Genomic DNA, 11644 nt, shown 5'->3' with positions numbered 1-11644 from the left:
GGAGAGAGGATGAGAGAGAGCGAGCGAGAGAGAGAGAGAGAGAGAGAGAGAGAGAGAGAGAGAGCAGGCGGGAAGCTTTATGGACAAGGGGCTATGGTTTTTAGGCCCGCTGGTGAGAGTTTATGGAACTGGTTTCTACCCTTAGCTCTGACAGCCCCAGCGAAAAAGCACTGAGCTCGGTTCCCATTTGTTTCCTGTGGAACATAAAGGAACTTTGCAACGCTGACGAGGTGTTGTGAAAAAAGGTTGCCTCGGCCGTCTGGATTTAGTCGGGAGCTGGCCGCTTAACTCTCAGCTGATGCGGGGTGTATTTCGCTACGCCACTGGTGCTATCATACGCGCGCTCTCCACGCGAGGTGACGGCGGATTTCAGTCAAGTCTGTAGGGCAATACCGCGAATGACGGCAACGTTTGGACCGGCCATGAAGGGTGGATTAGCACTGACAGATGCATGCTGAAAGACATTGACGAGAAGAGAGACGGCTACCTCAGTCATTAAGCCGGCAAATAGTGGAGCTAAATAAGCCTGACTGTTGGTCCCAGGTGCAGCTTACTTATTATGGGCTGCTGAAGGAGACTTTGACGGCTGGAGAGATGATAGCCCATGATGTTTTCACCGATAACTAGTCGTTCGTGGTCCGGGCGTCCTGCGAGGGTTGCATTGAGCCAGAGTCGCAGTGTGCCGTGAACGTTGTGACTGACTGACAATGTTCATTGTGCGCTGGCAAGAGAATGAAGGTTGAGTTGGCTTCCTGTGCCATCATAGCTACTCCTGGATCTCCGATGGCAAAGTACGCATGGTCACTACGGTGCACGTTCTTCTTTAAAGACATATGCCTGGTATGGAAGTCGGAGCTCCCGGACTGGCTACAGGTGATCTGAGATTAAATACATTATTTAACATACAGTTATCAACATTTATTGGTTACATACACTTGCATACAAACATACCTTATGTCACGGATAACGCGCGACACAATATTAAAGCTAAAACAATTGTATCTATGTTTGCTTTGACCAGGAAGGTCTTGAAGCACGTATTGTGTAGCTGGAATTCCTTCGCCACCTCACATTGGAAGCGTTGGTGTATAATGGCACCGGCGACACAGGAAATGACGACGCATGCAGGTGTGTTGGAAGCATTCGCCCTCCCACAAAATCCCGACTGGCCAGATGCGAGAGAATTTTTAGCTCTTTTCAGATAATACCTCGTCAGCGTTTTTAAGCTATCTTTTTTTCCACAGGAAAAGGTGGCACTGATGGCAACCGAGCTCAGTGTCGCTTTGCTATGTTTGCCTTTCCTGCAGCAGAGCAGAGTTGCCAAGGTTACAACTACCCAATTGGATTCGCACGGAAAGAGTGCCATTTTTAAAAACTTGCAATGTGAAAGGCAGTTTTCTGCATTTATTTGGAGCTTTGAACCGAAACAAGCATTTTAAAAATAGTACAATACAGTGTTCACAGCCCTTCCTTCTTAAAGAGAATGATAAACATTTGAAGATATCGAAGTATGCACTGGATATGATGAGATGAACCTCACTTAAGCCCACTGGTGCACTTTTAAGTCGAAAATACTGCTTTCAAACAACGCAGTTTCTCTGTTCAGTAGATACGCGTTTTAATAAATCATTGTTTGATTACGTCATCTTGTCGCTCAAAATATTGATTGGGAGCCAATTGACGGCCGTTTCATCTGGATATCGTGCTCACTAAAGCAGACAGAAATGATTTGACCATCATGGTTGTCTTGGTCTTGATCGCCGCCTAGCTAATAGAATGGTAGGTTTCGGACGACGCTTATTATGACGTCATGGACGACCTGGTGGCCTTGAAATAGGCCGCCCAAAATAGTGCGCACGTCTATGCGGGCGTGTGCTTAGAAGCCAGAGGGCTTAGGTCTAAAGAAAGGCAAAGCTGTGAGCCGTACCGAATTATTTTGAAGATGGCCATGTCAGTTCAAAAACCCATACAAATGTGTATCACACTCCTTATGACCCAAAACCCCCCACTTTCCAAGTTACATGCCTGCGGTCATATACAGGCTATTCCGTCCAGGCTATTTCAAGGTCATTCAGCGGTGCGTGACACCGTTGCAATGCTATTCAAATTCTGCCATTCCATTGGTCATGCGGTGTTCAAGGCCAGAAAGTGTTGCATCGTCGAGCTGTCCAGAGCTGGTGTCCGCGATCACGATTTCCAAATATGATGTGCGTCAGTTGGCCCTCGATCAATGTCGAGCGAGCTGTACGTGCTTCACTCACGAATCGCATTTTGTTCCACGTAATGTGAGAAGTTGGACATGGCTACTAGTTATTACGGAAATAAGACTTGTAATCGAATGACCTAAGACCAGTGCCATAACCGAGCATCTGAATATCCCCGTGGGGGCGTCAGCTTTGGCCGGTGTAGGGGACTAGCGCTCCCTCGGGTCCCAGCTCCGGCAACGGGTAGACAGCGCAAGCTGTTCCTCTCAGGGCGTAGCGACCCTGCTGGTACGTGAGCTCCCGCTCCCTGTCCCAGCCACTCCCTTCCCATTACCCGCTTTCCCGCATCTGGCCCGCTCGTCACTCCTAATCCTCGTTTTATCGGGATCGCCGTGTCCCCTCGTCTGCGGGTTGAGCGGATCCTGGTGGCTGAGGGGTGCGTCGTGCGGGTCAGTCACGGCGCGTCCCAACACTCCACTCTGGCCAGGATATCTGGGGGCGCGGGGTCTCGTGTGGCCCCACACGGGTCTAGCGGCTTGTCGGCTCGCACTGCCGCACCAAAAATTTATCAAAAGGCATCACAAATTGCTATGACCTTCATGACGCCAGCGAGGAGGAAATCATCGAATAGTTGAAAATCTTTGGGCTCACCGCAGCGCACAGGATCACGACCAGGAGGGGTAGTGACCAAATCCCTACAAACAACATTATCTTGACATTTAATCGGCCTGATTTACCGTCAGATATCTGCGTTGGCTACGCCGTTGTCAAAGTCAGAGTCTTCGTTCCGAATCCGGTGCGATGCTTTCAATGCCAGCGCTTTGGTCATACAAAACCACACTGCCGCAATCGAGCTGTCTGTGGGAAGTGTGCATCTTTCGAGCATTCAGGAGGTCATTGTACTTCGGTGCAGCACTGGTGCGGGAACTGTGGCGCGGGGCAGGTACCGCACACAACTTTCGATCGAAGTTGTCCAGCCCTCATGAAGGAAAAGGAAATTATGTCACTCAAAACCTCAAAGAACATTTCTTTCCGCGAGGCGCGTGAACAGCATGAGGTTAACCACCCCAAAGCCTCTTATGCCGAAAGATTCAAAACCTCTGTGCTACAGTCCACGAGCATCAATCAGATGTCAGCGGACCAATTCATCGCGCTCCTGCGATCGTTCGGTTTGTCTGTGGTGCTGGCGGGACGGGCGCCTCTCGCCCAGTTGGATCTCCTGGGTCATTCTTCAGCTGCGTCCTGCTCGACACACGCTGTGCGGCCGGCCCCTCAGGTGTCGTCGGGGCCGCTAGCGGGGGAGGAAGAGGGATGGGCGGTGGTCAAGCGCGGCCAAGGTCCGCGGGCTCGGCCGTCGTCGCCGTCTGGCGCTCCGCTGCCCTCGTCGCCTCCGGCGACACTGGCGAGTGTGTGTGGACGGGCAGTGGAAACGATGGAACGGCATGAGACAGACAGGCGCGCCCGCGACGCCAAGCGGGCCCGCTTGGCCGAGTTGGAGAGGGCTAAGGCGGCCAATCGTTTGTCCGGAGCAAGCAAGGAGCCCGTCCCTCGCAGTGATACACCATCACCGAGAAGGCCAGTGGAGGCCTCTGCTGACTCCCAGACGCCCGGTAGAGGTCCGCCGCTGGGCCCTCCCCCGCCACCACCCCGGACTGAGTATGCTGGCGTGAAGCGTGCCCCGGCCGGTCCCCCGTCTCCATCTGACGGAGGGAGCCCCAGGATTCGTCCCAGAGTGGGGCACGTTCCTGCAGAATTGAGCCGTGACTCTCAGTCTGAAGCGTCTGCTCCAGCAACAGGCGCAGCACAGTTCTTTTAGGACGTGTCCGGTTTTAGTATGTGACCTCTAACCGTCTTTTTAACACGTTCCCTTTACTGGCCTTTTTACAGTGGAACTGTAGAGGTGTGCTCCTTGCAGTCCACCACAACGTGCGAGGTTGAACTTGCGGTCTACGCTACAGGCTGTAGCCGCACGCTTACATTTTAGTCACCGCTACATCACGGTGTGTCCCTTATATCTTCCATCTGGTGTCGCTTTTCCATTTGTAGAGGTGAGACGTTTAGTGCATGAGTTGCCTTCACCATTTCTTCTTTAAGGCGACTTCAACGCTCATCACACAGCGTGGGGCTGTGATAGCACGAACGCCCGTGGAAGGAGTTGTGAATATTTTGTCCATGACTTGTCACTGTGTGTTTTAAACACAGGGAATCGTCCTCATTTTACACTTTCGTCCGATCAGACTTCTGCGCTTGACTTGAGTCTTTTTAGTCCCGAGCTAGTGGAGAGCCTCGAGTGGTCTGTGGCAGATGATCCAATGGGCAGCGATCACTTTCCAGTGTGGCTTCGATTCCTGATAACAGGATCGCAGGGTGTAAGACTACGACGTTGGAATTCAAAAAAGGTGACTGGAGTAAGTTTGAGGCTCGACTGAAGACATTGTGTAAAACCGGAGGTGAGAGGGCGGCACCCTCTATTAAGAATTTTACTCACCGACTTTTAGATTGCGCTACCAATTACATCCCACGCACTTCTGGATTTCCCCGTCGCACTCCTGTGCCGTGGTTGGCAGAGAAGGTTTCCGAGCTTTTGACGCCAGAAGTACCGTGGATAATTTGGTAGTTTTTAAGTAGGCGAGAGCTTTCGCCCTTCGCGCGATAAAAAGAAGCGTAGCGTAAATCCTGGCGTGTGTATGTAAGCACGCTTAACCGATTTACGCCAACTTCGCAGGTTTGGGCTCGGATCAAAAGCATTTCTGGGCAGTTTTCATCCGTGCCACCTCCTGTGCTAAAGGTTAACGGCCAGGTGGTGACTCATCCGTTGGATGTGTCTAACGAGATCGCCCGAGCACTCTCCCACCGTAGCGAAGATGCAAACACGAGTCCATACTTCTTACAGCAAAGAGCACAATGCGAAAAAATCGTGGTGGACTTTTTCACAACACAACCACAGGCGTACAATGAGCCGTTCACTTTGGTGGAGTTGGGGTCGGCAATCGCAAAGCTTCGTAGTGTATCGGAAAGTCCTGATGACATCCGCAATGAGATGCTCCGACATTGCCACCGTGTGCACGTCGTGTACTGTTGGCGGTCTTCAACAGGGTGTGGTCAAGTGGTGAACTCCCACCGGCCTGGCGGGATGCTGTTGTGGTGCCTATTCTAAAACCAGGAAAGAGCGGGATGGACGCTCTTCATTACCGACCCATTTCACTGACGTCATCACTGTCCAATCTCATGGGAAGGAAGGTAAACGCTCGACTCACCTGGTTTTTTGGGGAACAACGATATTGATAATAGCCCCTAGTGCGGGTTTAGGAAAAACCGTAGTACGGTGGACCACCTTTTAGCTTGGGACACTACCATTCGTAAGGCTTTTCAAGAGAAAGCGCATATGGGGACTGTGTTCTTTGACATTGAAGCCGCCTATGACACCACATGGCGCCATGGCATTCTTCAGAAACTTTTAATATATGGTATACGTGGTCATATGGGTACTTTTCTACAAAGGTTTTTAGCCAAACGATATTTCCGTGTTCGGGTCGTCAACGTCGTCTCCGATACGCACCAACAAATGAACGGCGTGCCCCAGGGCGGCGTGTTAAGTGTAGCGCTGTAAGGAGTTATGATAAACGATGTTTGTAATGTGCTCCCCCAGTCGGTCGGACGTGCCCTTTTTGTGGACAATTTTACTACTTGGACCAGTGCAGTGAGGGCACTAGCGATGGAGCGACGTCTCCAGCTGGCTGTCCACCGCGTTGAAAGATGGGGTGACATGACCGGGTTTTGTTTTTCAGGCGACAAGACCGTTGCGATACTTTTTTGTCGTCGCCAGCGATGTGATGACCTGAGCATCCGTCTATATGGTCGCTCTATTCCAAATAAGGCCGTGGCCAAATACCTTGGGATGCACTTAAACAACAGCCACAAAAGCATCTGAATACAAGTAAACACCTTAAAATCACCGATGAACATGCAAAAACAGTACAGAAAGGGCTAAACACGAGCACATAACGTGCTTTTTCCCAGCAAACACTTCCAGACCGCCACTGCCATCCCACGGCGAGTTTGAAGTACTACAAGTGAATGCTAGGTGGCAGTTCTGCACTGCTAGTTTAACGGCACCTCAGTGTCATAGAAACGTTCCATGACGCAATCAAACAATAACGTAATGTGAAGCATAGTCACTAGATAGAACAATTTGATGGTCCAGAGCGGTTTCTTGCGCTTAAAAATATGACAATTCTTGTAATTGAGTTTATCCCATTATATCTAATGTTTGCTCCAGCATCTTTAAATATGGAACATTCCATTGAAGAACGCGAGTCGAAGCCGTGGACAGATCTCGACGACTCGGTCTCGTAAATACCATCGACTTCTTATAAAGGCGCCTGCTTTTTGAAGCTGAAGGCATGTAGTTGCAGCTCTCTCTCTCTCTCTCTCTCTCTCTCTCTCTCTCTCTCTCTCTCTCTCTCTCTCTCTCTCTCTCTCTCTCTCTCTCTCTCTCTCTCTCTCTCTTTCTCTCTCTCTGTCTCTTGCATACCGAAACATTAAATTGGTGTATAATTTACCATCGTGTCCTTAATATTCTTATCGAACTTCATGATCGATCCAATGATTTGTGATCGAAGTAGGGACACGCATTGTCCCAGGGCGTTCCCAATCGGTGCAAGAGCCCCTCTAACTACCAATTGATGGCCCGGCCCTGTCTCCGTGCCCTTCAATCGGGCACTTGATCATCTGTTCTGAGGGACCCCTCGGCTCCTCTGCGGACCCCTGGAACACTGTCCCATGCCGACTCTGAACTCCTTGTCAATACCGGACCTCTATTAAGCACTGCAGCCCTGTGACTGACACAGGAGCTACCTTTTGACCTAAGGGCCCCGACCAAGGCAATTCAATTGCTGATCTCGGTTCTATCTTTGTTTGGGAAATGGACCTTCAGTCCCAGACCTGACCCTGGAGTATAATCTGGTGACGACCCTTTTTCGTGTCACGACCGTGAAGACTCCATCACAGCAGCGAGCTTCGCAAAATAAGACTAGTGAGGCCGAGCGGGAAAAAACTAGTTCCAAATACACTAAAAAACGAGCTACCACCCGGATTTGACCCAATTTCCTTTTAGCGTCGTTATGGAATTGGAGTCCGCCCAAAACAGAAAAGAAAATGCAGCCCTGGTATAATACTTTTGCATGCTCTGTCTCGGCGAAAAATGTTGCCGTTGGTCATCATTATAATTTTGTTTCGATCGCCGAAACCAGGTTTCGGTAGTCGACGTAGAACCAATGATATGTGGCATCAGACGTTGTTGGATGTGTACGGCTTCGGGAGCAGGGTGTTAGTTAACCTGCGCCACCAATAATGTCTGCCATGGAAATCTCCGCTGATTGCTGCGAGGCGGGTGCATGTGCATCACGCCAATTAGGCATCTTTGACACGGCTTGTGTTGGTAGTCATGGTCGGACGATTGCCGCTATCAGTTTGGTCGGCTGGTGTCGATCGTTGGGTTTTTTGCAACTGTTACATCAAATATTCATGCCGAAGTTAAGATCGACACACTTAAAGGGTTTCTCCGCATGTAGATGCTAATAACTTTATCGCGCTTGGTTTTCATTTTCCGATAATACGTCGCCGCAAAACAACGCAACTTGGTGCGTTCTGTACAACTTAAACATCGCTGAACAATGTCAAAGCACTCTCACGATAGCACAAAACTAGACCATAGTCAACCATTGATATAGGTCGTCCAGTGAAGAGCATGCAGCATGCAGGAGAAAAAAAAACAGAATAAAAATCTTAAGTAAACACGTAACGACCTGGGAGCTTTATAGGTGTGACTAACTCAGTCAGCTGCACTAATTTGGACATAACAGTTCTCTTTGAGTCTTCTACCTGTGAGACAACTAGTAGTGGCCTTCTTTGAATTCTGCATGATTTCAAGCTTTCGGTTGCAATGTCCTACAGAGCCCGGGCTCCAGAAGGCTGGGGGACCAAACCCGCCGTTAGAGAGGCCAGATTGAACATTGAGGGGGGGGGGGGGCAGGGATGGGCGGCAGTGACTTACCAAAAAAGAAAGGCGACACCCATGCATACTCGTATGTGGCAAACCGCCTATCAAATTATGAAAGTTGGTGTTCCGGCGCCCTGACTTGCGCTCCTGGTGTTGTTTGCCGAATGCTTCTGACATCAGCTCATTTGGGCATCAAATATATGCCAACTGACAACTCCCATACCAGATATTATCTCGCTTGTCTAACTGTGCAGGAGGCGTCTTAAGGTTATACGACCAGTACAGTCGCTTCGGAATCCACCGGGATTTGGCAAAATGGAAGTTTTCGTTAAATAGCAATGTTGGTCTCACATGTAAGAATGCGGGACAAAGTCATTCAAATCCTATGGGGGGCGTAGTTTGGAGTTAAAGGTGAGCTCGCCGCCCAACTCAAGCTGTTCAACTTGGGCATAGTTTGGCGGCGATGAGTTAGCGCGCAAAAATGACTCGTGGGACATTTATTGGAAGGCGAGTTTGCTGCTTGCTGACTGTCTGAAAACTGCTGTTAATCTCGGTTTCATGCGACGGTGCAGGTACCGGTGGCACTGACGTCTGGAATTTCCAAAAGTGTTCAAACTTCAAACCTTCGCAGCAAGTGTTTGCCGTGGGTGGAAGGTTGCCATTACTTTGACGTAAAAGTTTCGTCGTCACCAGTCAACGTATGACGTACGCCTTGCTCACGTTGTATGGAAAGTGCGTTGCAACTTGGACCGTTTAATAATAATCGGCAGCCCGCCACAGGCAGGAGTGTCAATTGATGAAGAGATGAGCATCGGCGCATCGTCCTCCATGCTATGAGAGTACTCTTGGAGTGAACACAAAATTGTATGCTTGCCCCGTTATTGCTGTGATTGCTGTACAGTTACCTGCACAAATATCTAACTGCCCACCTCTTCGTGACTAGCCACTTGGAACCCGATGATGCCCCCTATCATCACGTTTCGACGGCCTTCGTTGGGCACAGACCGCAGACCACACTTTGACCATCAGGTCATTTGATCGGTTCATGATCGCACTCCGACAACCAGCTTTGAGCCACCACATGCGGGGTCGCATGGTGATTGCGTGATAGCCATGACTGCTCACTGACTACCACAAGCAGCGCGGTCTCATTTGGTAAGCGCCGCGGCCACCAGTATCGCTGAGATGCGCCGTTGCTGGCTGGGTGCGTGATGGCGCGCCGCCTATTTTGGTAAGTTTCTTTTGAACAGGGTAATTTGATGTCCACTTACTGCTAAGATCAAAATAGAGAAGGTTGACTTGCACTGACACCCAGCATGTTTTTTAAACTAAGAATAGGAAAAACCCACCATGAATACTATATGTGTGATCAGTGATGTACACCTGCCTAGAATCAAAACAAGATGTGTCAACGTGAAGCATAGGATAATTTTCCATCCCGAAGAGATAAAAACCATTAACTGAAGACATTTCGTAAATAAAAGGGTAAATTAATATCAAATGACGGTTTTTGTATAACATATCGAAATCTTGATTAGCCCATATTTTTATCCTTTTTGTATACCAGGTGGGACTTAAAAGAGATAACCTTTCAGAATATCACGGGGACTATTTGCTGATCCGTTCTTGCGTCACAGGTTACAGATTTGGGGGTATGCGGAAGAACGTATGTGATGTGGTGGGGGAGCCCGATGAAAGGGTGTAAAATATGGTGCTCGAACCAGGGATGTAGTTTTCTATTTGTTTGGGGAGGGGAAAATCCAGTCCCCCTTTCCGACTTCCACTCCCCCCCCCCCCACAGCTTTGAGAAGACAATGGGGAGTGTTGTTGCGTCATTTGCCACTGCTCAGCCCCTCTCCCGCCAATTCATTTTTCGAAACTACGCCCCCGTTCGGATTAAATTGTATAGAATGAGGTAAATACCCCAGGCTGTACAATGAGGAAGAATCGCCCGGTCTTAGGACTAGTGGCAACATCGAAACGGCTGATTACATTTGCATGGCGCAAAGTGACGTCAGCAGAGGGTGAGACAATATTACAACATTACTTAGCAGAGACTGCGAATGAAAAAAGCAGCAGCAGCTTTCACGCAATGAACGTTTAGTATGCAATCTAATAGACAATTTATATCAAGCTAAAACTTTGTGTGCCAAGCGTTACAGCTGGGCACACACAATTTTCATTTTGTGTGCCCAGCCTTCAATTTTCATTTTCCTAAATGTGGATGTGGGCGGGGTAGGTGCTTAGTAGGCACGCGATACAATACTACACACGGCGCAATTCGATGTGCTTTGGTGAGTCCAAGTCGGAAGCGAAATAATGAAACTTGACCCGATATTTTAGGATTTTAGCATTTTGCGCAGACAAGCCTTTTTGTCTCACCTTAAGTCCACGTCTCGTACAAATAGACGTAAGCCTACGTGTTCGAAGGTCTACATAAACTTTATATGCCAAAGATATTGTCTGTGCTGCCTCGCTAAGTTGCACCAGGAAGGGTTAGACGAAATAGTTTCCTATGCGGAGTGCGTACCTTTAGATTGCCGGGCACAAGAAGTATCCAGTAAAACAGTGCACGCGACTACGAAGTTACTTTATCAACTGTCGCATGTTACCCTCTGGGGCATCCGTAGGTATACTGGTAAACAACAAAACTAATTTCCGGTATCTTCATTATCGGTTAATTGCAATGCTTGTCTGCAACATGCAGGTACGTGACAGGTACTGGTCTGGTTGTAAGTAATTGGCGTCATTATATCTATGCAGACACGTCGCTAAATCGGCCGATTTCATCTAGCGATCCTAACCTGACTTGGTCCTCAGCAAGACAGCGCAACAATACAGTCCACTCATATTCAAGCGTGCACTGCACTATTTAGGTGGGATAAACACGGGTGTCAGTTCAGCTGCAACAAGGAACTTCTCATTCAATAAGGCGGGGCGCACGGAACCTTTCACGTATTCACGGAGTATGCCACATTGTCTGTGCTGTTGTCTTACTGTTGTACTTTTCACTCGTCAGACGTGTACAATTTGTTCAGAAGTACTAGCCTTCTCGGAATTTTTCTGAATAGCTCAGAATTTCAATTTGAATTAGCCACTCCTGCGAGAAAAACCTCATTGGACTCCTTGCTCACCAATATGAAAATAATGCATTGCATTTGTCTCATTTTCCTATATGTGTGTTTTACAAAGTTTGCAAGACAAAATTTGCAAAATGTTTGCGATGCCACGGAAGCTTGAAACACACTGCTTAAACAAAAAGATATGCGAGCATGAAGCTTTTATTCCGTGAATTCAATGAAACATTATTCTATGGCTTTGATTTCTCCAGTACGTCGTTTGCTACAGTGGCTCTTTTCGAAGCGCACTTAAGCTTAGGTAACGGGAGCACCACACGTATAAACTTCAACCGATACACTTCTCGGCAACAGGCCTTTGT

This window comes from Pollicipes pollicipes, unplaced genomic scaffold (genome assembly GCF_011947565.3).
Source record: "Pollicipes pollicipes isolate AB1234 unplaced genomic scaffold, Ppol_2.1 Scaffold_7231;HRSCAF=8579_pilon_pilon_pilon, whole genome shotgun sequence".
Classification (NCBI taxonomy): Eukaryota; Metazoa; Arthropoda; class Thecostraca; order Pollicipedomorpha; family Pollicipedidae; genus Pollicipes; species Pollicipes pollicipes.
This window is presented reverse-complemented; position numbering follows the sequence as displayed.